Source organism: Haemaphysalis longicornis, unplaced genomic scaffold, assembly GCF_048455015.1.
Source record: "Haemaphysalis longicornis isolate Haplotype H1 unplaced genomic scaffold, Haemaphysalis longicornis Haplotype H1 scaffold_8, whole genome shotgun sequence".
Lineage (NCBI taxonomy): Eukaryota > Metazoa > Arthropoda > Arachnida > Ixodida > Ixodidae > Haemaphysalis > Haemaphysalis longicornis.
This window is the reverse complement of record NW_027526445.1, coordinates 113999691-114025789: the sequence shown is the minus strand read 5'-3', so window position 1 is coordinate 114025789 and position 26099 is coordinate 113999691. Positions and strand designations below refer to the sequence as shown.

Below are 26099 nucleotides of genomic sequence, written 5' to 3'. Positions count from 1 at the left end.
CTCATGTCTCTGCAATACCATTTTGCAGAGTTTTTTTACGCTGTCTCAAATACCAATCTACATCCTACTCCTTCGTTAAAAGCGCTAGCACACTCGGTCAGGCGCTTATATTTTCCTGCGGAACGCCTCAGGTTTATTCCGGCTGAATAATGTGCACGTGTATGCGCCCTGCCACATCACCTCGTGCCCTACACCCTTCTTCCCGAAGTATGCTCTGCGTTCAAAAGTTCTTCAAGTTCTTGTTGTAGAGTAGCTGTAGCCAATGTCGGATAGATAGACACTGACAGCCCGACAGAGAAAAGAGAAATACTTGGGTAACACAGGAAAGCCCACCATCAATATATATTTGTTGTAGTAAGTACGGTGTCACCAGTCTACGACGAATTACAGACGACTATGGCCCTACTCTCTCTAAACTAGGAGCAATACCCGCGGGACCTATCCTAACAACAACGAGCAGCGTTTCGTGCATTGTCTCTTCTTAGAGAAGGGGCCCTGATTACAACCTTAATTCTGCCCCTCACGGTAGTCTTGGCCGGGTCCTAATGACGACTGCGATTGGGGCATGTAAAAAGGTAAGCACTCATATCTGGATAGCGCCTATATTCTTACCCTCCAACAAGAAGTGACATCTTTTTTACGAAAACACTAACATCTAAACCATAGACAAAGCTCATAGGAATGCCGTTACTCTCGGAGCAATGCAGCTGTTTACATCCGAAATAATTCGGCATTGCATATTCGTATACCTCTCGACTCGACCGGATGCCACCGCACCTATCTAGCACAACTGACAAATACTAACACAAACACTCCAATAAATCACCCACAAAAAGAAAATAGTGACTCATGGCTCCTCTGTGCCGAAGTCAGCGCCAACAACGCAGAGTATACACCCGCTGCAGTTGCAGAGTAGTCCACGTGGCGAAAGTTGTCGGCTATCGCAAGAGCGCACGGAAGCCCCGATAGTGTTACGCCAAAAAGGCGCCGTCCGCGTTTGGTCTGCAGAGCTCAGCTAGCACCGGTAGGAGACTGAGGTCCTGTTTTCAGGATACTGAAAACTGTAGTCGTGTCTGCAGCACTACCGGTGGTTATCGATCATATTCAACTTGGTTTGATATAAAGTTGAAGGTGAGCTGCTTTTTCTACTGTTGCTTAAAACATGTCCTCATGACGCGAGTCTGGTAATAGTTTTTTCGGTATTGACGTTTTAGTCTCCCCCATTTATAATTTATAGTTCTCAAGGTATGACAAAACGTAACATGCTGCGAGTACTGACTAGACACGGGCACCTCGTCTGCATATTTCCTGGTATGCTTAACGCGTGATGTCATAGCAATAACTACGGAGAGAGAGACATCATTCATCGACTGAAAGATAACGAGTTTGACGCGTTTTTTTTTCTGTGACAGTATGACGTGACGTTTTCTGGCGTCATCTTGAATGCTTTCAAAGTTGACTGCATACGCATCAAGGATCTCCACTGTTTTAAAACCGGTTTTGTTGACTTGTGGTTGTTTTTTACTCATTGCCGCCGTTTACTCGCAAGCATCGAATTTCGAACTAATAAGAACGCTTGTTCTAGCCAGGGAGACATGGAGTGAGGATGGCTTGGCGGCAACAAAGGATACTGACCAAGAAAAGGGGCAGGGCACAATTCTTATCGGTTGCACAGTGTTTTCTTTTGTGCGTGTAAGGTCTAGAGTGAACGTAAGAGGTTCTCAACAAATTCCTGTGGTTATTTTTTTGTTTCAAATACCCCTGGAGTGGAAAAGAAAACAGGAGCGCGCGTTTAAAACTGCGATAACAGCAGGCCTACACTGGCAATATAATTTACCTACTACCGTATTATCATGCATCTAGGTAAGTGGTCCGTCATTTACGGTTCATTACGCCAATCAACCGGAACGTGCATAACAGCAATCTCACACATGTGTGTGTGTCGGGAGGGGGTGAGGAGAGGGGCAATGAATCCGTGCATAAAGAAACCCCAGCGGTCAAAAACAGTTATGAAGGCACCGGGGAAGTACTCCATCCGTTTTTACAGTCGAAGCATAGTTACTTTTTGTACTTAAAGAAAACGGAAGGAAACTTTATTATTCTGACAGGACCCCAACCCACGACCTTTAATAAAAGTGTGTGATACCATACCAACCTAGACAACGGTCAAGCTATGCTCTACCACACTTTGGTCCGTATTTGTGGGAATGTAATTACACAAACTCTCGTTACGACAAACTCAGAGACAGTAAAAAAATTGGCCGCTTATCTAATCATTTTATGTTATCTGTTCCGCTTATACAATGTGCACATTGCAAGAGAACAAATGCCTTGTTCGTCTTAACCATGAAATTTGCCTTAACCGAATTCGCATAGACAACAGCTTACTCTATGTCCTACGCTTGGGAGTGGTAGCCGGCCTTGCTCCAACAGCTCGGAATGCGGAGTACTCGTGGTGAACTGTTGTCGTTTAGTGCCCTGTGGCGCAGCAACAATGCAGATATCCTAGCCAACCAGATAAGGATCAGATCACATGACCACCGAAAACTGTGGCCTCTTGGAGCTAATTAGCAAAACAAACTGTTTCGCAAGTAAATGGTGCCCCGAGTACCGAAGGGTCTCGAAATCTGTGGTTGGAAGGTAAGGACTCTGAAATATTCGTGGAGTTTCAAATACAGAAATCTTTGGGGATGATTCAAACTGCAGAACGTTTTTCTAATGTTTCCCTTCTCCAAATTTAAGGTGTAACATGCAGTGTCACTCATGGTTTTTGCGTTCATTGTACATCATTGCGACGTGAGAATTGAAAGAACGGACTATTTGGCAGTTTGCTTCCTTTGCCTAGCAGGATAAGGATATTCACATTTTGTCATAGCATCATACCGCTTGCATATAGGTGCCCAGTCATCATCGTTTTAGTAAACAGCCCTTTATTCCCTGTTCCGCAGTCTTTTAATGTTTTCATGACACTAAACATTGAAGCGTTAAGTACTTTGCAATGGCACTTAAGCGACAACAAATTTACCAGCATCTTCCAAGCTATCAGGAAAATGGATCAGCAGAGAAGAAAGGTACATTGTACTGCTGACAATTTATGCACAAAATTATATCACGTTCATTGAAATTCCCAGCTGATTGAAAGCATTACCATGTCTTTGATGTCTGCTCGGTGACAAACATTGTAATTAAAGGTTTGTCCTAACCGAACGATCGCCATTTCGGGCCAGATGTAATTGCAGTCGTTTTTTTTTTTTGTTAACTCTTATTCAGGGAATAATCGTTTATCTTTAATCTTCCCCCATCCTGTCTAGATTACTAGCGATTGAAATATTGTCGGCATGATCCCAAATAGCAGTAACAAAAGTCAATACTGATGCTGTTGTGTATGAATCATTTCAGATGGCCTTCATCGCCAGATTCCTCGCCCTAAATTTTGTTCTTGTTTTCCTGACCGCGGCAACCTCAGGCAAGTAAATACAATTTCTTAGAAGCACGAAATCAGCTGTAACTATCAAAACAAAAAGGATCCACCGCTGTGTCATTTGTTCTGTTGCTGACAATTATACAGTACAATATCAAGAAATCTGGAAAATCTACATCGGAAAAAATTGCGCACCTTTGCCAGAAATTCGACGAAATGGACCCTCGCGCTCATATTTAAAGAAAATGATAAGAAGAGGCTGGTAACGTCTAGCACATGTGGCATAAAGACACAAGATAATAATATGCAAGGGAGACTGTGAGCCGGCATCGGTAACTCGAAACGCTTGCTACCACGGCGATGGTGTACAGCGCAAAAAAACGCTAAAAACCGCACTGTAACTGTGACATACCTTAACATGGTGCGCTTCGGGCCACCCCATGCCCGTGTTGGGATATTTTGTCCTTCAATAATGAAATTTTGACACCCTAATGTACCACCAACTGAGAAGGCTGTAACCTACCCTTTATTTATTTTTATTTATTTATTTATTTATTTATTTATTTATTTATTTATTTATTTATTTATTTATTTATTTATTTATTTATTTATTTATTTATTTATTTATTTATTTATTTAAATATCTCCGCTGCCCAGATGGCGTTAGAGAAGTGAGTGCTTTAGTGGGAAGGGCAAAAGAAAAAGGTTTCATTGGGGAGAATATAGTGGTCAAATAACAATGCGGGTTACAAAAACCAATCAGGGAAGCTTCCACTCCCGCGCTACACTTGAATTGCGAGCAGTTGTACGTGAGTGCTGCCGGGGACATAGTTAAGTTTCAGTATCATGGTTTATTTGCATATATGCGGCGCTCGTATAAATCGTCATATGCATCGAAGACATCGGCGTCTCTTTTGCTGTGAGTGGTGGATGCCAAGTGATTGTCATGAGCAATCCCCCAAAGAGACCAACTTCCCGAAGAAGCCTAGCAGAAGAAGAGGAGGAAAAAGGAGACAGAGAGAATGTGATGGGCAACGCCCTCAAGGAGGGGACTGGAAGAAGGAAAAGAAGAAGAGAGGCGCGTGGACAGAAGAGAGCGAGGAATGGCGACGCCTGCACGGAAGCTCTTGGCACCGAACCTGGAAAGCTAGGCGCCCAGCCGGCCTCCTGAGCGCGGCAACGATCCTGAGCGCAACAACGCACCCTTGGCGGCTTCAGAGACGACCACCAGCGTGGCGACCTGGCTTGAACGCTCTGGGCTGCGCGCCCGAAACAAGGTCCCCACGGCACCCGGGGCTACGCACCCTGGTCTCTGGCAGCGTGTCCGGCAAGCCTCTCGAGTGGTCATCGACTACCGGACCCTAGTGTCTACAGCTGCAACAAGGAACGGATATCAAGTGTAAAGTGAGCGAAAGTTAACTGTGTATAGTGCTTGCGCCCCAAACATTTTACGCTACTGCAGTGAGGAGCGCTGTGATGTGCGGAGTCGCGCGCGTTATTTTCGTTGCCTATTAAACGTCTCGTTTTTTTCTGCGTCCAGTTTGCCCAGCTATTTGACGTGACATTTTTGGCGAGCCTGCCAGCTATTTGACGTGACAATCAAAATTGTCACGTCAAATAGCTGGGCAAACTGGACGCAGAAAAAACGAGACGTTTAATAGGCAACGAAAATAACGCGCGCGACTCCGCACATCACAGCGCTCCTCACTGCAGTAGCGTAAAATGTTTGGGGCGCAAGCACTATACACAGTTAACTTTCGCTCACTTTACACTTGATGTCCGTTCCTGTCCACGCGCCTCTCTTCTTCTTTTCCTTCTTCCAGTCCCCTCCTTGAGGGCGTTGCCCGTCACATTCTCTCTGTCTCCTTTTTCCTCCTCCTCTTCTGCTAGGCTTCTTCGGGAAGTTGGTCTCTTTGGGGGATTGCTCATGACAGTGATCCTCAGCATTGTAGACTTGCCCAAGCTCTTCATCATCGGCGTGCGTTAGCGGGGCGGGATCAAAAAGTTGTCTCGGGAAGGATTGGCACACTTGTAGCCGCGTTTCCAAATATCCATAACGGCATCTAGTGAATGCATGGGCCGCGGTGACCTATCCAAGCAGTGAGTCTTTTCACCTTTAGCATTACTGCTGGAGCTTTGTTTTACATGCGCTGTAGCGCTGCTTGACAACAGTGCCCGACTTTTTTTTTTTTTTTTTTTTTGCTACGGTCAGTGCGCAAGCCGGTGCTCGGCATTAGCAGCGACGGACGCACCTAGGATCGCCCGCAGTTTTCTCGCTCCTCGTTGTTTTTTGCTACTTTTTTTTGCTAATAACTGTGAGTGCTGAGCCCAGGACGCTCGGCGGTCGCTGGGAGGCACGCGCTCGCGAGCGCTAGGCATTTTCATGGGATTTTTTCCTTCAACGACGATCTCAAGGCCTGTTTAGCAGCTCCGCTGTTAGAAAAAAAGGTTCCAAAGATATATACAGTGCAAGTAAATACACACTCAAAATAGAAGGAGCTACAAGGCGAACAACCCACCAATATAAAATCAACCTGAAGGACCATAAGTAGCGTCCAGGAGTATGCAATGCACGAGTATGCACGGCGTGCAAAGAAAAAAAAAACTCGGAACCGGAAGCAAAAGTAGCTTTGTGCGTAGATGCAATAAATCGGTTACGATACGTTCTAATGTCTGTTTAAACAATGCGTACAAGCGACGCCGGAGTCTTTCACTTCCCATGGTGTGGCGGTTTTTATATTAATCGTGGCACGAGAAATCGCAGGACTTTTTATATTAGTTATATATGCTACAATCTACCGATACACTAGCACGTTTCGTGGCTAATACAACTAGTGGCTACGGGATTATTTTGCGAAGCTTGAATGTTCTCTCTGCACCGTACGGCACGTTCACCCTAACCATCGTTTGACACCTTTTTTGAGAATACCTTAAAAACAGCTCTCTTCCGCCCGTGAGATAGGAGTCCAGCGAAGCTAGTGGCAGGTTGCATTTGCTATGTTGGGGATTTGCTATTATAAATTATAATGACCCGTAACATCCATCCCTTGATCTGCCAGGGCCCAGGAGTCGATACGTTGGCCGGGCACGGGCCTGGCCCAGGCCCATCGGCTCACGTCGAGGCTCTGCGCGGGCCCAATAATTTATTTTTAAGCCTATATAGTGCCTGCATGTGCGTGACCAGGTCCGGGCATACACGCTCAAAAAAATTTGTTTGTTAAATCTTGTTCACTGTCTTCGTAGCGGCAAATCGGACGGAGGATTTAGTCTGAACAGCATATCATGGCTTGAAATTCGTAATTCCAGAGTTAAGTAGTCACGTAGTTTACCTTTCACCGTCTTAAGCTCACGTCACATCGGCGTAATATTAGCAGGTATTCTTACACCAGAGACACCATCACCTTTTATGACTAGATTCGTTGCAATGCAACCTGCTGGTCACTATCAACAAGTTGGTACGCTGAAAGTATGGTGCTGCGTTTCAAACCAAGAGTGTGCACGTCGATTGAAATGTTTTACCTGCATTGGTGGCTTTTTGGCGCTGCTCATCGAGGACGCCAGTTCTATTTGCGGACAGGGGACCTGCATTTCGATGGGTGCGACATGTAGAACATACGTGCACATAGATATAGGTGCTGCGCTCAAGGTTGTCTGAATTAATCCCTTCCTTGATACGGCATTCCTTGTAATTTTATCTTTGGTATGTTCTACCTCCTGATATAAAATCTTGACGCAGTAAACAATGTTCAGTAAAATAAATTTCATGCTCTGGCGCTGGCGAGTTAAACTCACAGTGCATTCAATACCAGACCTAGCAAAACACGCTTTTGAAACAATGCGTGCAACTACAACACCAATACGCCCAAAACGTTGCTTTGAATGCTCTTTTGTACCCTTCACGCCGCAAATAATTACGGCCACGCCCATGAATCCAAGCGCGAGCCCAGCTCGTGCTCACGGCTTCGATCCCAAGGCTGGCCTGCCCGCGGCGTTCAGCCCCGGCCCGGCCGGGGCCCACCTAAAGAATGACTCAGTTGGCCCATCCCGGCTTACCCGAAACACTGAGCTGGGCCTGGCACATGGTTTCGGGTAAGCCCGGGCCCGTGCAGTGCTCTAGACCCGACACACAATTTCTCAGTAGAGAATATGACGTTTTTTTTTATAGCGTGGCAACGCCAATCCCAGCGCACGCTTCAGTGCGCCACGCAGGTGGCCCCGGAGGAGTACGCGGCATTGCAAAATCACTGTGGGAGATAGACGACGACCGCTTCGAGGATTGATTGAGGGATTGATTGATTGATTGATTGATTGATTGATTGATTGATTGATTGATTGATTGATTGATTGATTGATTGATTGATTGATTGATTGATTGATTGATTGATTGATTGATTGATTGATTGATTGTAACGTTTATCGCGCCGACGCTACACATGCGCTGATGCGTGCCGTAGTGGAGGGCTTCGGATTGTCTTGACCACCTTGGGATAGTTAACGTGCGCCTGAATCCCAAAATCTCAAACACACGGGCGTTTTCGCTTTTCGCCTCTATTAGAAAACAAGCCACCGCGATCGGATACCGAACCCGTGTCGACTCTGTCGAGGCGTATACACGACTAGGGAAAGAGGCGGTGTCGGTGAAGAGGAGTACAAATTTGTCCTGTTTGCAAACTCCCTCAGTAGATGGCCATGATTTTTTTTGCAACAAAATTTCGGAAAGCCAGCTTACAAATATCAAACTTACACCCATTTTCTTACAGTCGCCTTCACCTGGGATTAGATTACATTATATTATCTGGGATTAAATTTTTGTTTTTCTTAGGAGCAATATCAGACATCATATATCAAAATATGTAGGTAGTAACATTTTTGAGGTTGGTATATTTTCCTGTCTCTGAACGCACGCCGCTAGTAACCTGAGGCGTGAAGACGACGGTGCTGCCACGCACCGATGATGAGCGTAGGTCGCCAGCAAGAGTAAAGCGTAGTGCCCACCACGTGGCCAACCAATTCCATGAGTGTTGGTTTTGTAAGGGTGCGAGGACGGGGGATAAGAATATATAGCGTGGCTGTAAAATCACGTGGTTTTGTCTAAAATTAGTTCAGTGAATTTTGTACCGACGATGTTTCGTATTTGGATGTTTGGAATGGCAAGCACTTATTTCTCTCCAGCCACTCCGCTCTATGTCACAATGCCCTCAAGTACTCATTTTAATGTCCTTAAAGGCACAGAAAAAGCTCTTTGAGGAGTGCATGTCACCCAGCTCATATGAAGCCACCGCTTTTTGCAGTGGGGTAGCTCCAAGGAATCTTTCAATATACGCGTGGAAATAATTTCAATTTTACTTTGCTTTGTCTGAAATAGGAAACGTGGCGCCATGTAGTGTTTAAAAGTGACACTGCTAGCAGAACTCTTCCGGTTTCAATGTGTGATTCATAAACAGCGTAAATGAATATAAGACTCCACGTTATTGTTGTTTTAGCCTAGGAAAGGGCTTTAAATGCCTCGTTTCACCTCACGCACAGCTTAAAGTATGCTCCCGGATGGCTTACTGTCATGGTGGCCAGCATTCCTTTTGGCTGGGTACCTATGGCTAGTAGATCTAGAAATGCCGATTTCTAAAGTGTAACGCACTATTAGCAAAACCGTCATCGGTTATGATGCCCTTTGATGCCCCAAACTTTGGTATTTTGCATAAGCATGTGAGAAGTTTGTATGATGAAAGAGGCCTTCCGACATCACAAATATGAAGCCTGAAGAACATTTTGTTCATTACGACGTACACTAGGGCACACTGAACAGTGGGAAACACTCGGCCACTCGCTTCCCATATATCACTTGGACAAGAGAGCTACATTTATCTCCATGATTTATGGTTCAAATGAAGACAATAACGAAAAGTTTGTATTGCTATAACTTGCAATAACAACTAAATTTCGCAATATCGGTTACCTGTCATTAGCCGATTGATCCATCCCGGCTCGATGCGACTTGACGCGCGTAAACAATATTGTTTCAAAACGCAGATGCACGTGCTGCCCTCTCTTTAGTTTTTGAAGATACGGGATCCTTCGTCGGTTGATAGATGGTGTAAAATGTCGAAAAAACCACAAAGTGCGAGAGAAAAATTATTGTTTGAGTTGTTGCTCCTGAGCAGCACGGCGCATCAAAGGGTTAAGGTGTTATAAGTGTGCCCCTTTGTATGAAATAGAGAAAATATTTTCGACAGAAATCCGTTGTCTGTCCCTTTAACCGTCTCGCCGGACTCAATTACAGTTATTATTCATATAAGAGTCCAGCAATATGGAAGCAGGAGTTGTGTTAATGTCCGGCTCATGCAAACGCACCTCATTTTAAATGCAGAGCATTTCAGTAACTCACGATGTCACCCGCGTTGACGTCCGTAGTCCGCACCGCACCCCTCCCTACTATATAAAAAAATACTATCCGGCACCCGCTTTCCATCCCTCGACCTGCGGGCGGAACGCAATGTACATGGTGCTCTACCCACTGCGCCACAAAGGCGACACAGAATGGGACTCTACGAACGCGCCTCATATCGTTGACTCATTCAAATTACTGCTGACGAGCGCTTCTCGTCAGCAGTTGCCACAAGTGCAACAACATTAACGTAACGCAAACTACTTAACGTCGTGCCCCCCCGGAAATGCTCTTCATTTGATCGTGCCCCTCGCGAGGGGAATGTTTCACTGCGTCTTCTCTCGGTCGCGGGACCCGTGGCGCCATCTGGCGGAGGCGCGGCACAACACGTAGCACTTTCTTTGAAAAAGCGCTTCGAAAGCGCGGCAAATATGACATAGGGATGACGCGCTTTCGAGGCAATCCGCCGACGCGGCTGCTTTGTGTACAGACTCGGCGGCGAGCGACCCGGGGTTCTTTTCTATATAAACTACTTCACGGTATTATCTCATGCCCGGAAATACTTGCACTAGTCAGCCTTCGTGTTTCGAAAAAAACAACAAGGTTTACCCCCCCTTTCGATAATGCTACAGCACTCAACACCCATTCCCCCATCCAAAGAGTGCAGCGTCTCTGTAACTGTCACTCTGCGAAACTTGATATATTTCAACGTCACCTTCCGGAGTTTTGCTTTTACCACCCCGCTGCGCCGGGCTGTGTTAATGGTGTGCCAAGGGAAGCGCGTGTTCAGCGATTAGTTTTTATGCCGCACTTCTGATCTCTGTTGATACGGAGAGTGTTTCGAATTAACGTAAGCATCCTTGAATAATATTGTTTGATCTGAAATGTTCTCAATGTAATTCGACGGTTCGAGAAACACTGGCGCTGAAAGATAAATACCAGCAGAACAGACGCCGCGGCGTTGGATTCAATGACAGTCGCCTGCGAACGTCACTTTGTTGACTGCTTCTTCGCTGCCTGAGTATTTTTGGAGTTGTTAGGGGAGCACAAGTTCGCTCCAAGAACACTGCTTTTCCTGCCAGCCAAGTGCGTCATCTTTGGATAGTGACATCTGGTTAAGGATTGGGGTACCTGCACCCTAAACCCTTAGCAAGTCGCCAAGCAAACCCGACTGGTACAACCCGCCGACAGCAAGACCTCCCACCCGAGATCGGTCTACTTCCGGAGAAAGTGAAGAAGGAAGACGTCGCGACCAGAACAATGGTTCACCAAGCCAATCACCCCGTCCTGCTGCCACCTCGGCAGCCCCCATCATTCCGAGGATCCCCTGAAGACCCGCAACAGTGGCAGAAGCTGCAGCGCGTTCACGTTTTGAACCGGGGGATGACAAAAGAATCCTAAGGCACGTGTTTTTTCACCTCCAAGACCCTGCTCGAGCCTGTTTCAAGAATCATGAGACTTCGTTAATATCATGGAGCTTGTTCAAAACGGAATTTTTGAAAACGTTTCCAACTTTCGTGCGTAAAGAGCGCGCTGAGATATTGTTGCAGACGCGAAACCAACACCTGAACGAATACGTTGTAGTGTTGGGTGAAGAGAAGAAGATGCTGTTCCGATGAGCTGACCCCGAAATGGCAGAAGAGAAAAAGCTGCGCTTTCTGATGCAGGGCGTAAACAAGAGCTCTTCGATGGATTCATTCAATGGACCCCTTCGAAGCTCTTCGATGGACCCCCAAAACAGTGGCTCAATTCATGGCAGGAGCTTCCATGATCGAGAGGACCATCGACATGCGCTCGTGGCAGTACGATCGACCACCCAAATAGTGTTTGACGTACCCAGTCAACGCCCCAGGATCCGCGACGGAATACTTACGGCATACAATACGCGCCGTCGTTCGCGAAGAGCTGCGGAAACTTCTCTTGACGACGCCACAACCCCAAGTCGCTTCTTTACTGACGTGATCCCGGAAGAAGTTCAGCACGCTTTGGGGATTTCTACGCTATTCAGGGCACCCCATGAGCCAGAAGCTATGACCTAATCCAGATCTATTTCGTAGAACTTCATGTAGGGTTCCACGATATGCTCTCTCATGGAGGAAAAGCTTAGCGTCTGTTTGCTGCATTCCGCGATGAGGTGGTTTCTGTACTCCGAAGAAAAGCCCCTGTATGGCTTAGCATATGTCATCGTAGACCAAGCCTCATGCCCATGCATGATACCCCCTCCCACCCCCCCTGTAACCCCGTTGCCACCGCCATGCCGCCTTTTATGTGGAGGAGGGTTTAATATAGGGTCGGCGTTCGCTCAACAACATTGATATAAAAATGGCGAACAGTCGTTCAAAAGCGCTCAAAAAAGGGAGTCACATAGAAAGCATCCAGAGTGGATAAATGCCTACTTGTTCAGTTTGCTTAGCAACACAGCGACAGAGACAATTTTTGCAATGATGCATTGGAGATAAACGCCACAAACACTACTGATGTTGAATCTACTTGCATATTGAAGATCATATATAAAAGTTGATTGCCGCACCTAGGGGAGAAATTGCCTAGAAGAATGAACTGCCCATGCTCTGCAAGAATTAGGAGATTGCCATTTCTGTTAAACTCGTTGAATGCAGCTCCCAGATGTCTGGGATACTTCCAAACATTTTGTGTCGCTTACATAAAGGTGAGGCAAGAATACATGACTACAATCTTTGAAAATACACGAAAATATGATTCTCGGAGAGAATAATGCACGTAATATAGTGACCACTTTGCCAACATTAATACTAACACTAGGATTCACAATTATCAGGACATTATACCTCAAGTAAAGAGCCAACTTTGAAGCGGCAATTGAATCAGTGCAAGTTCCGAACAACCGCACCATTGAGCATTTCACGTTGAAAAATAAATACAATATATTCATTTTTCTCCCACCGGTGTAGTAGATGGCACATATTTATATACTTTGTATTAGACAGGCTCTGTTTTGGTACCATATGCCTGTCGTACAGGGACAGTTCTTTCAAGTAAAGATGACAAAAATATTTCGGCAATTGAAGACAGCATTTGTGCTTCGGGCTGTTTACAGTGTTCTAGACCGAGTGCCCCTACAGTGACTATAACAATTCCAACACAAACATAACCTGTAATTCAATGTGTAGATCCAATTCTGGAAGGGTTTCGATACACAACAACGCTGCTATTACCTTTCAGGGAAGGCTGGCAGGCCTAACTTGGGATACCAATATATGGAAACTGTAACTACATTCCCGACTACAAAAATTCTCTTGAATTTATTGCACTTTTGTGTTCCACCTAAAATATAAATACTTCATGAATCCATTGCTTATACAATCGAACTCCGGTAAAATGTAATCAGAATTAAGACTTATGGAATACCTCTCATGTGATAGTCAGGAGGATTTCCTCAGCTGTAAGCTGAGGCGCGCATTCGGCTTTGGTGACAAAAACTGTAACATGTAACCACAAAACGTGCCGTGTTGTTTACGTAATATTTTGTTTTTACTAAGCGTTCTTTACTGTTGCGTTGCGTGGACGTTCTAACAAAAAGTACTAGGTCTGTACAACTCCCCATAACTACTTTCTTCGAATTTCTTAAAGTGTTTCTTTGCTTTCGCCAGAGGTTACTTATAAGCTATATTGACTACATAATAGTGTAAATTTATCTTTTAGACAGAACATTTACGAGCAAGGCAAAAATAAGCTTTCTTCTTATAGACTTAACTAACCTACAAAGAAGCCTCAAAGCCCCCGCAAGCCATAGTATAACATTATTTGTCTATTTAACAAAAACTGCACACGAACTACCAACACTGGAGAAAACTAAACTGGAGAAAACTAAAACCCTGCTATCCATCAGAGATCTTGGATAAACACTTTGTTCATATGCCACAAAACGATGTCTTTTGACATGAAAGCGCAAACTTGGAACTCCCGGCGATCACCTCACCTGTAACCATTCCTAGGTGTAAAAAAGAAAAGAAAACGAAACATACTCCGCCAGAGCTCGAAGGAATAAGCAACACACCGTAAGTTTTTATACGCACCACCGCAGAGCGGAAAGATTACTTAGGTGCAACCGGTATTCAAGCCCGCTCAGCTCAACAAAGATAGGTGGAATTATTGTAATATATTTCACTGTAATTATTTTTGGTGTTATGGCATTTGGAAAATTCATGATTTTGTGGCTGAATAAAATTATAGCCGCGCTATCATGACGATAATTAATGCCGTATAAAATCGCAACTGTGAGCATAAAAGATTGCTTAGAGCTTATAGAAAGGGCTGTTTGTTTATGTTCGAGCTTCTGTTATGTGTTTTGTTTTCATACTTTCGACTGCTACCTCGGTAAACATTTTGACACCTTCATTTGCTTTCTCTCTCATTGCTTATAGCGAAATAAAAGTGCCGTGAAATTTGAAACATTCTACTGCTTTACTCAAACAAAACCAAGACTAGCTTATCATGGAAATGCTGTCAAGAACATGGGCGTTATGACAATAATTTTCTCTGGTCAGCGTAGCATGTTTTTCTATTGTGTTCATTTCTCATTAAACCCATTCCGTGAAAACCAGCCCATTCTGGCCATTTTTTTACCCTTATGATTAGGTGGAGGTGAAGTTGCGAGATATTGAAAAATATTTTCACTGTGAAGCCGCGATTTTTCTTTGATTTCTTTCACGTAACCTGCTCAAGTGCTCTTTGTGCACGAAACATCCTTGTTTTATTTTATTTAAACTGCTTAAAATACTGCTAATAGCTTTGGTTACCTAAGGAATAGCTCAACGGAAAAATGCCTTTGATTTGAGTTATATGCTACTTTTTCCAGTGTATTTTATTCATCTTTCTGCAACTATTTTCAGGTGATCCTCCATGCAATCTTCCTAACTGCCCTGGACGATATACGATTGCCTGTCTTATTTACGAAGGAGAGTGCAGCTGCACATGCGGTGAGATGTTGCCATGTCTTATGTATTCGTATTTTCGACCGTTATTGATTTCTTATTTTTTTTCTCAACCTGCTGAAGACAGATTTTATGTAACTGTAACACATTTATTACACAGAAAAACACCTTTGCGGTGTAACTTTGGAGTACGTTAATGCTGACGTATTAATATTTACCTTTTCAGCTCTATAAATTGCTTAGGGAAGCAAATGGGCAGCTTCTAACATTGAAATATTCATTTCCCTTACGCTGTATTCTTTTCTTCCTCTCTGTCCGTTTTTTCCTCAGTCCTAGAACAGTAAGCGGTCGCTGCTTGTTATCGAGGAAGCGGCATTAGGGTCGTGCGATTACCGCTTGTGCGAATGTAACACAGTTTGGGAACTCCGCAAAAGGTGACCTTGGCAGCTGAAAATGCAAAGCGTACCTTCTTGCTCTGCTATCGTAGTTGTGTTCGTCGCAGACATCAGTATAATGTCATGTTCATGTGTCAGGTGGACCAAACACCCTCATATGTACGGCAAATACTGGGAATGGGTGATCAATGAAATGTGAATTTATGTCCAGCTCGCCAAAGCCCTATAAGAAACGTTTCACCCAGCGGCCCCTTGGCTACCCCTACTCTACCGATTTCTCTTTAACATTAAAGCTGCTGACGTAATGCCGTTCGGGGTCTTCGATAAGTGATTCCGGTGGCGTTTATAAACAAGCTCAATCGGGGATCGGATAGTGGTTAGTTACTAAGTACAGAGTAGCAGATTCCATACCTAGCCCACGCATCAGCCATTGTTCTGAGGGTGCCACATCAGAAACCCGAGTGTAGTTTACCTCGGCTTCTTTTCTTTTTTTGCTTTTGCCCCGTATGCCTAGCCAGCTGTCCACCCTCGTGTATTCTGCGCCAGTATAAGGTTCCAGAATGTGGTGGGCTGCTTTTGCTTTGAATTCAGGTAATATGGCATCTTAAATGCCTTAAGTATATATGCGGTGAATCATAGCAATAGTACAATTTTCTGTGTGGCATGGTACGAGGCATAGTTGGGAGCGGGTATGCTGGGAGGGCCTCTATTGTAGCCCTACAGGCGAAGCTCTAGACTGAGTTAAAGAAGCGTTATACGCAACCAACAAGTTGGGTTCAAACGGAAGTCCGACCATCCCATAGCCGTTTTAGCGTTGATTCCGAGGTGAAAGGTGCCTTATTCCTGGGATATCGCTAATCAAACAACCCATTTCCTAGCCTCCTTTCCCTCGAAAATATTACATGATGCAAATAGGGGCTCCTGCAGGCGCTGTTTTCGTCACGATAAACCCGAAGCAAGCGAGGTATCCTTTATCTATAGCTCTACAGACGCGACAAAATAAACGCTACCACGTACCAAGCAGTCTCCGCAGTTTCGGTCAAAATCGGTCGCACTTTTACGACCTCCCATGCCTTCGCTGGTCCGGACCACTAAACATTTTTCTTCATGTGACCTATCATCAGCTTTGACGGTGTCTTGACGAAAAACGTGTTGTCAGTCTTAGGCCGCTTGAAAGTTGGAGTCGAACCAACCACTCGTGTACAGCACCCCTCCTCGCCTAGCGGTATCGTCCCATGATGACGATAATGATGATGATCATTATGATAACTAGAGACTCGCCATTGGTATACGGACGCCGGGTGTTAGCCTGTTTTATATCGTTTGATTAACCAACCTTGCGCAGGCGTGATGGTTTAGATTAGATCGACTCGTCCGCAATAGCAAAAGAGTACCGCCATCCAGCGTCCCCAAACGAAGACACAGCGTATGCTAGACCTTAGATGCAGTACATAATACGGACAGTAGCCAAGACAAGCGTTCCCGTGTTTCCTTAGCGCAGCAAAATCCTGCATAGGATCATATAATAAAAGTGACTACGCCCACAGTTCTACACGAGGGACACGATTATCAGGCTGACTATTACACCAGGTACTGCCATGAAATTAAAACGTACTTCTTTGTGTTTGAGGTTGGTGAGCGGTCAGCTGCGTTCAACCTGATATTCCTTCTATTTTTTTTTTATATTCAAACATGCCACTACAAGAACTTCCAGCTAAGTGTTTATAAACTTATCAGGCATAAAGGGAAAATATTTGTCACCTAATTTCAACCAGTTACGCTGTAAGGTGCGCGGTATATACAGAGGAAGCTACACTGCTCTTCGCGTTTTCGCTATATTCTGGCTCATTTACCTGAAGCTAAGCGCAACAGTAGTATATTCGTTTTCTCGGTAAGCTAATTTATAGATCTAGAGCAACTGGTATTTTGGCTTCCGTGTCCATTTATATGCTCTTTGGCGTAGGCTAACGGCCGTATCAAGTTTTCGTACGACCCCGCCTACATGGGACGACGTTTGTTTGGTCCGCCTTTTAACTCTAGGATTACTAAACGTGGTGATGGCCATTGAGAGTCAATTCTCTAACTTGTAGCCCTTGATTTGTAATGGTGATGCCGGGGCGTCGTGTTTTACTCACTGCCGATGTCACTTCGTGGACAAGGCGATGTTGTCCTCCGTCGTTTTCATGCCAGGTGCTGCTTTATTGATGAAAACTGATTAAGGAAAATAGACACCAACTGAGTGAGGGCAGAAGGAATGCATAAGGATTTTCGAAGTTCATTTCAAAGCGACATGTTCACGTCGTACCGTAAGGGATGTTTTCGGTAAAAAATTACCATACTCGCACAAAAGTACAGAGCAGGTGTTGTTGCACTAAGATTTTATAGTCATGGTCTGATGGTCGGTGGTTTTTTTTTGTTCAATTTCTAGTCGACTATGAGGATCCGTGCCAATATTTCTTGGACCAAGCCTACTACCTGACAAACTGCCCGCTCGACTGTACCTTGACAAATGCAGCATGCACGTGTCGTTGCGGTAAGATTTGTCATATTCTTTACAATCAAGACGCCAACTCTGAGGTGTTTCACCTAACCCTAAATTCGGAAAAAAAGGCTTATTAAAGAGCACAAATCCGGATAAATTTTGCGAAATGGTTGGATAACCGATGCCATCCTTTAGTGACAGGGTGAGTGAGTGAGTGAGTGAGTGAGTGAGTGAGTGAGTGAGTGAGTGAGTGAGTGAGTGAGTGAGTGAGTGAGTGAGTGAGTGAGCGAGTGAGTGAGTGAGTGAGTGAGTGAGTGAGTGAATGAGTGAGTTAGAGAGTGATTGAGTGAGTGAGTGAGAGAGTGAGTGAGTGTAAGTGAGTGAGTGAGTGAGTGAGTGAGTGAGTGAGTGAGTGAGTGAGTGAGTGAGTGTAAGTGAGTGAGTGAGTGAGTGAGTGAGTGAGTGAGTGAGTGAGTGAGTGAGTGAGTGAGTGAGTGAGTGAGTGAGTGAGTGAGTGAGTGAGTGAGTGAGTGAGTGAGCGAGCGAGCGAACGAGCGAGCGAGCGAGCGAGCTAGCAACCAAACAGTGCAACATATAGGTGTGCTCGGAATTGCTGGAAATAGGTTTCCATACCACTGGAGCGTCTTTTCTTGATGTGTACGGCTCTTTTGTGTTGTGGCACTGAACAACTGCACAAGAGGACAGCGAAATTAACATTACGAGCACTGTTATGTTCCACTGTACAAAAGAGGCGGGGCGGCCCCTTCGGTGGCCTTCGATATATCACAAGGCGGGGTTTTTCTCTCCTTTTCTCCGCAACGTGGACGGGTTTATTTCCGGTCGGGTGCCACCAAAAACAGGCATTGCTGCCTCCTTGCATGCAAGCGCTCAGGCTGGTGGGGCGTTTTTCAAACATTAAACGTTTGTTGTCGAGTGGTCTGGTTGACTGGGAGTATTGAGTTCGTCACTCAAACTCCGCCCTGTCTCAAAACACAAAATAAACTCTAAAACAGTGCGTTAAGGTTCAGGCATAATAGAAGTTGGTACACAGCCCCGACGACGGCGGATCGTCTCACGAAATGCGAGAAATCAAGAGCGAATATGACCCTCGGCAGCCAATAGGACAGCCATGTCCGCTATGACATCATTTTAGCCATTCCTGGGGTGCATAGTGAAGAAAATTGAGCAGAGCGCGCTTGGTTTTTCTACGTCATTCACAGCGATTTGTGCGCTCGCCACTTCAGGTGCAGGTGAAATATTTAGATCGGGTTTTTCTGCGGTGTTATCTAAATGCTCCGCAGGTTTATATGGACAGCTTAAAGAGATTTACACGGCTGCTTTCAGCGCAGAAAAGGAAACTAATGGCGTAGGAGAGTAGAGGACAAATACCGACGTTTGTCTCCTACGCCCTTCATCTTCTCTTCTGCGCTTAACGGTGTTCTGATGGAGCATGAACAAACTCGCACCCATATGTTTCTTAATTTCGTTTGTTCAGCCGCGTGCGCCTTGGATCGAAACAAATTAAAGCCCGTCCACTCAACCTGAAAGCTGTGAGAAGTGGAAAGCAGCTATTCGCCATAATGGGCTGTAGCGCCGTTATCCGCTCACTGACTTATTTCCGCTCACCATATTAAACACCAACCAAACGAGCGTTCCGAACACAATTAACTCGGGTCCTGTGGTCAATTACATATATTTTGCGCAAGTTTACCAGCAGTTTTCTTTGCGCTACACAACGGGGGCATGTATGACAAGCGCCAGTGGTTCACGAGTTTCGAACGGTTACTCCTAATTAAACCATAAACCACCGGGTTTTCGAAGCATCTGCGGAACGCCATACGACCGGACGCCTGGCTCTACTTGAGTCTGTTATCTCGCTGCACCACCTTATTCCAGGAGTCGCCTGACATCAGCCGTTACAGCCAGCTACGACGGCAAGGCGAACCCCTAAAGTGTTCGGCACTTAGAAAGTTTCTGTGTGGTAGTCACGCCACGTCTATTCATCTAAACAAGAAAGATTTGTTGGATGCGCTCCAAGCCAGAGTAACAACATTTGCCCCCTTGTTGCTATAGTGTGAAATAAATACCGTAAATTCGGACCGGACAATTGCGGTTTATAAAGGTAGCTTAAGAAAAGGAGCAACATAATCGTTGCATAACTTTCAGCTCCTGTTCTGTGCAATAAGGGCGATGTGCTGCTCACGTACGCTTAAGCATGTCCCCCAGCCATTTGGCCTAATTGTTACCATATTTCAAGTATATAACTTATTCCGTTTTCATGGTAAATGTTGGCGTTGTGCAAATATCCGACTCAGTTTTGGAGAAACGTAATGGAGGTAATTTAAATCTGCAATATCACACGGACACTCCGATGGAAACTAACGCCAGCGAGAACAGAGCGCCTTGGTGATCTTTCTACCCGCAGCAACGAAATCGCCCGCAAAGCATCCTCGAAGCAACTGTTTAGCTACCTTAGATACCCACGTGACGCTGGCTTGTGGCCGATTGGTTACCAGTGCGTTCAAGGTATTCGAGCCCGTTGCTGCCCCATGCACCACTTCCATCCTTCAAAGCTTCTTAGGCCTACTTACGGCTTCAAGTACCGCCTCATGGGTGCCACCTAAATTTGTTGAAACAACAGTTGAGTTGAAGGATGCTGCTTGTGGATTTTCTCACCATGGACGAGATTTTGCATGCTAGTTTTGAGCATATCAGTTGTGACCAAAAAGTCACCACTCTTATTAGTTGCATCGGTAAGTCAAAGTCAGATCAATATTTGTTTAATGGAGGAGGTATAGGACCAGAGGGAACACACACGTCCCTGCTCGCCGAACTCCTGACTAGCCCCGTTTGTCAGATCTCGAGCTTCCTGGTGGGCAGCTTCGCTGCCAGGGACGTCGGAATGTGCGGGAGCCCAAATAATTCTTACGCGATGTTGTGGAGCATGCTGCAGTAGAATTTGTGTGGCAGAGGGTTAGATGAAGCCGCTCGAGAAAGTTTTGCATGCTTGTTGGTAGTTCATAAAAATGATCTCTGCAGAGGTTTGAGCAATTGCTAGGGCTATGGCCAATTCTTTTGCCTGTAGTTCATGTCTAACAGGGACACTACGTCTCACTTGGTGTAGCCCTCCTCAATATTGTTATTTCGAGCGCAGACTCCTCCGGTCTTACACGGAAAATTAATATACGCCATCGTGGGAAATGTCGGTTCATAGAGGTTTATATCGTTACTATTCAAACAGTACACTCTTAAAAAAAAGGTCGGAGCATTCACTAATGGAATACTAACAAGTTACTTGTCCCAGTATACACTAGGTACTTAGTAACTGCAGGTAGTAAATGTAGCACTTGTCAAAATTACTAACCGAAGCAGGCAGTAAGCACCACTAGCCCCACTAGTAAAGTCCCAGCGATAGCACTCTTCTGAGCTACATGCGTTTACTAACTGGCCATGCACAACCTAGTCATAAGCACGACCTTAATCTAGTGCTACTACTTCCTACACTCAGTTAATTTACTAACCATGCAGATGTTAGTGGCAGAGCCTACGTACGAAACCGCAGGGTAGTAAGGTTCGTAAGGAGTTAGTAAATACGGCCGTTACTACCTTTTTACGACCTTTTTTATTAAGAGTGTAAGAGTCGTGATCATCGCATTTTAAATTTTTCTTTCCGACCTGTCACCAATTATTCGTACTACATTTGAACACATTCTGATGAAAGAGAAATTAAGGCATGCACGCACAAGTGAGGGAACTGTCGGCGTCATAAATCGTTTCAGAAGCGCATAAATATTTTAACACAACCTTTCCGCATGCACAGTGTTTGGGCTGCACAGAACTGGTTAATATGAGTACATTGTCTGCTTTTCCATTGTTTTTACCCATTTGTGTTGTCTTTACCTATTGGTGATCATGCTTAAATTATGGTGTAAGGTCCCTTGCATTGTACACGAACCATTCGCACAATGTTTCGGCCCTACACGAAACAGCTTAAAATCAGTGTTGTACAGGTTCCTCTAAAACAGGAACGAAAGCTCGTTCCCCGTTCCTTCCCAATTTTGAAACGAGTTCCAGTTACAAGTTTCTTTATTGCGAAAGCAACGTGTTCCAGTTCCACTTCAAACATTGGAATGTGTCGTCACATTAACGTTACATTTCATTTTTTCAAATTAAAATATGGTGTCGGATTGCTGAGGTGAAATAAAGTGAGAAATTCGAAGCTCACATCGAACAACGTATATTATTTGAATATGAACACCGCCGGAAGCAGTTTATCTGAAGGTAAAAAGAAAGACGTCTTTTTTTCAAGGAGCACCGGACACACTCCAGAAATGTCTAACGGCGACTTTCATGCTCGTGTATTATAGGTGAAACCCATATGCCACGTCCCACTTCGGTCTTACATGCAACTGCGCAGTAAGGTTACTGCGCTTCAGATATGCTAATAAAAACTTACTTACATGCAGGAACGTAAATAAATGTCTTGCATTATAAACCTCATCGAAAAGAACAATACATAGGCCTTTAAAGAATGTACATTTATTATACAGTTTATTTAAAATACCACAGGTCCCGTTGCAGGAAATTTAGTAAGGGGGTTACAAAAGTGAAGCTTTGCGGATCATGCAGCAGAAATTTGCGAGCAAAAAAAAAACACAGCAGAACAAGTAATGACTAGGAGGTTCGCAATGCAAGTTTAGGTAGAAGACGATAACAAGAAAAAGAAATAAAAGCGAACAGCGTAGTGACACACGAAATCTACGCTTAGGAATTAGAGAGTATGCTAAATGCAAACACGGTAGCAGATAAAGGAAACAACCAAAGATAGCCAAGTATGTCCACGTGACGCACGAATCATTTCCGGTGGTTAGAAATACGCATAAGGGAACAGCACAGGTAATACCACGAAGCCTAATCACGTGGGTAAAAAACATATACAGTACCAAAAATAGAGCCGGACACAAAGTGCGACACAATAAAGTAAAAGAAGCACCGAGAAATAAATAAAAAGTGACGTGAAAACAGGAAGACACTTGCCGAGGTACAAAAAGGACGGATTCTTTGGTTTTTCAAGCAGAAAATGTTAGTTACATAGGTTACAGGTTATAGCAGAAGATAAAAAAATGTACAATGACGGAATAAATGTGAAAACAATTAGTGGAAGAAAATGCCGGAATGCATAGTCGCAACTAAGTAGAGTCGCTTGTTTGTACTCAGCAAGAGTTGCGCCATTTTTTCGTCAACACTTCATTGGCAGTGTTGAAGAGCCATTCCACGGAACCGCTCGAGGGTACTGGCGTGTTGTACTTGAATAAAATGTGATTCAGTCCCTCGAAGGTCTTCATCTGCGACAGCTGGTAGTCAACTGGTACCAGCAGGTACCGTGACAGCTCATCCGGTGCTTCGCCTGGAAGGGTTTGCTGCACAACAGAAAAGAAATCCCAGGGCTCTGAAGAGGTTGCAAAATCTGCGCTTGATGGCTCGGTCACCGTAGCTAACTCTGTCTTTATGTCGTTGGTCACGTTTGCTTGCGTAGAACTGGCTGGTATCCATGATAGCTTAAACCGAAGAATTAAGCAACTGACGACAAAGTCCTCGCGCGTTCTTTTGAGGGGTCGAAACCTGAATTCCCTAACGATTCCCGGTGACCCGGTGACCTTTCAAATGACCTTACAACGAGAGCAACTTCCTCGACAACAACGCACCTGCATCTCGCGCGCACTATTGCGGGAATTACTCCTGAGAATATACGGTGGTTTTACAACGTACCTTTCCCCGGTAGGGAGCAATTCTATCGGGCGGACGCGCATTCTGGCCTCCCCAGACAAACGATGAAAGGTGAAAAGAATAATCGCGGCTGCGGTATTCACCCGCCGAATGCCGCGTAAGCTCAACCGGGATGAAAGCAAGCACAAGCTGCGGCCAGCTGCGTGGTTATTCTTCTGCCTTTGACCTTCGATGAAGCCCGTTCCTGTGAAGGGCGGGCAAATTGGCCAGCTTATTGGAATAGAAACACAGTAGCGTCTTGTGGATTTTTGTACTTGAGCCTTGGCATCAAAAACAGCCAATTCCTACCGATGCAATGTTTGCAGAAGGAATGCCGTTCCTGCAGTTCCTTCAAAAACCTAACCAGTCACCGTTATAGGTCCACGGACCCCTATTGGAATGGTGGCGTTCCTCCGTTCCTCCAGAAAGGAACTACTTCCAGGAACGAGGTTCCTTTGAACGCCGTTCCGTTCAACACTGCTTCAAATAAACTATGCTGTTTTCAACAGCTTGGCCAATCCCCCCCAAAGACATTGGAAATCCCATGGCCAATAACCAGGATAACGCTATCGCATACGCGGGGCTGGTCGCGAGGCTACCCGACTTATACGGGAAATTTTCTGCTTATGAAACCTCGCTTGAATCTCCGCTAACCACATTCAGGCTAAATTTCACGCAAATATGGACTGGTCGAGCACTGCACTAATCAGGCAACGGTTGCCACCAAGGTGACCGAAAGCATTTCATTGGACCGCTGTATATCCCTTACAGCGCACAGGTGCCTAGTTATAAGTACATAAACTCTATTGCGTTTCGTTTACAAAGTAAGGGAAATCCATGCAGTGCATGCACGCTTGGTGTACCCCTGCAGTACATTCGAGGCCTCTTCAAACACCCGAGTGGCTGCGGTGCAATGCGCTTGAACCACGGAATAGGAGTCTTCATTTTATGCAGAACTGAGCGATGACGCGAGGACTAAAACGGCGCATATAATAAAGCACCCGGGGCTGACTAGCAACATGTGTTTATTCAGAAAACAAGTAAATATATAAAGGGAATTCCATTCGCACATCCGCAGAATCACTACTTATAGTAACGCGTGCACAAACAACGAATGCACTAAGCAGAGTTCATGGTGCAACTCCGATAAGAAACAACGAAGCAGCACTGGCTAAGTAATGCTTTAAGTGTTAACAAAAAGGCCAACTCATCATCAACGGCACTCAATGGTGTGGTTATCATAAAACCTACAATTCTGTTGACATCACCAAAAACTTTTGCCCTTAGTTGCTATTGTTTCGCATTTATCCTGAAATACTACAAACTTGTCCCAATATTGTAAACCGTTTTCCATTTTTGTTCAATGTTACAGCTTCTTAAACGGGTGCCAGGGGTGCCGAGTCCTCCAATATAATCCACTTGGTGTCGACCACGGCCTTCACCGCAGGACGTCCGTCAATGTGTCCTAACTTGCGGTTTACTGCAGTGAGCATGAATAAACGCTTGTAGAATTTCTTGCTTTTCTTGTTATTTAGTGATGCGTGTAAAATATACAATTAGTGCAGAATAAACTAATCGCCGAAATGAAAAAAGTATGGTCTATAACGAAAAATGGCTTGTTTTCCGGGCTTCTGTTACAGCCAAAGGCGTGCGAGCGCGTTAAATGTTAATAGCGTATCCGCTGAAACTCGAGTTCAAAGAGACCTTGATACCACCCTTCAATTTGAGATTTAAAGGTGACAACTGGTTGGACTGTTTTGGTGAGCTACGTTTTGAGCCCAAACACAGACTAGTGCAATGTTATTAAGTTCCCGGCCCGTGTTGAGGGTATATGCACACCGTGACGCATGTTCGGTGTGATCGCATTACTATGAAATCTTTTCTTTCTCATAATATTAACGAAGATCCTATGAAAGAAACGTGATAAAAACGTGCGAAATGTGAAAATAGGTTTACACGAAGACACATTTACTGCCCTTTGGTTCTCGAAAAAAGATAACCAGAGAAGCTCGGAGCACTAAAAGGAGCTCACAAAAGAAAACACGATTGTTCGTAGTTTACGAATGCGCATACTTGTTAACCAATTTGCTGAATAAATATTGGAGGAATTCGAGGTTTATTCCAGCGGGAAAACGTCTCATTCCTGCGTCATACGCATCTTTGTCTGCCTAGCAAACCTGCACAAACCGTTTCAATACTGACAACGGCCTAAAGGTTGTATGTGGCCGTAAGACACCGAAGGTAATAATCAATTTACTCCAGGACAGTTTAACTCTGAAATGGCGTTTCCAACGACAAAAGGGTTCTCCGTCTCCAGGCGGGATTCGGTCATGGGGGGCCTCCGCGATTCAGAACGTAGTTCGGTAATTATAGCCCGGTCTCGGCTGTAAAAAATCTTCACAAAGGAGAAACATACGTTCATATTGATTGCTTTTTAAGGTATGAGTAACTCTTTTGTTAAAGGGTATGCATGGGAAACTAAAAAAATAATTTGATTGAAAAGCCGATGCGGCCAAAAAAAAAGAAACACCAACCTGCTAAAAAAACTTATCTTTTGAGAGAATGCATGTAATCTGTAATATTTTTAGTTATTTTGCTGCAAAAGCTTGTTTTTTTATCATTCTTTTTTAAAAATGTGCCAGATAACTCAAGCGCGCAGTAGTTGCTGCCGCCAACTTGTCGCACGTTCGTATATGTGCTGTGGTACGAACAAACGCCACTTGCCCCTTGCGTCCTTTCC

General features: G+C 44.8%; 1 long non-coding RNA gene across 1 annotated transcript; it reads left to right on the top strand.

Annotated features, from left to right (window-relative positions):
* The first annotated feature begins 972 nt into the window (after positions 1-972).
* On the top strand, positions 973-24873 carry LOC144148745 (uncharacterized). The gene is made up of 5 exons (XR_013318049.1): positions 973-1131; positions 3400-3466; positions 14675-14761; positions 17540-17644; positions 24732-24873. It is a non-coding gene; the product is annotated as an uncharacterized LOC144148745 (long non-coding RNA).
* Positions 24874-26099: the final 1226 nt, after the last annotated feature.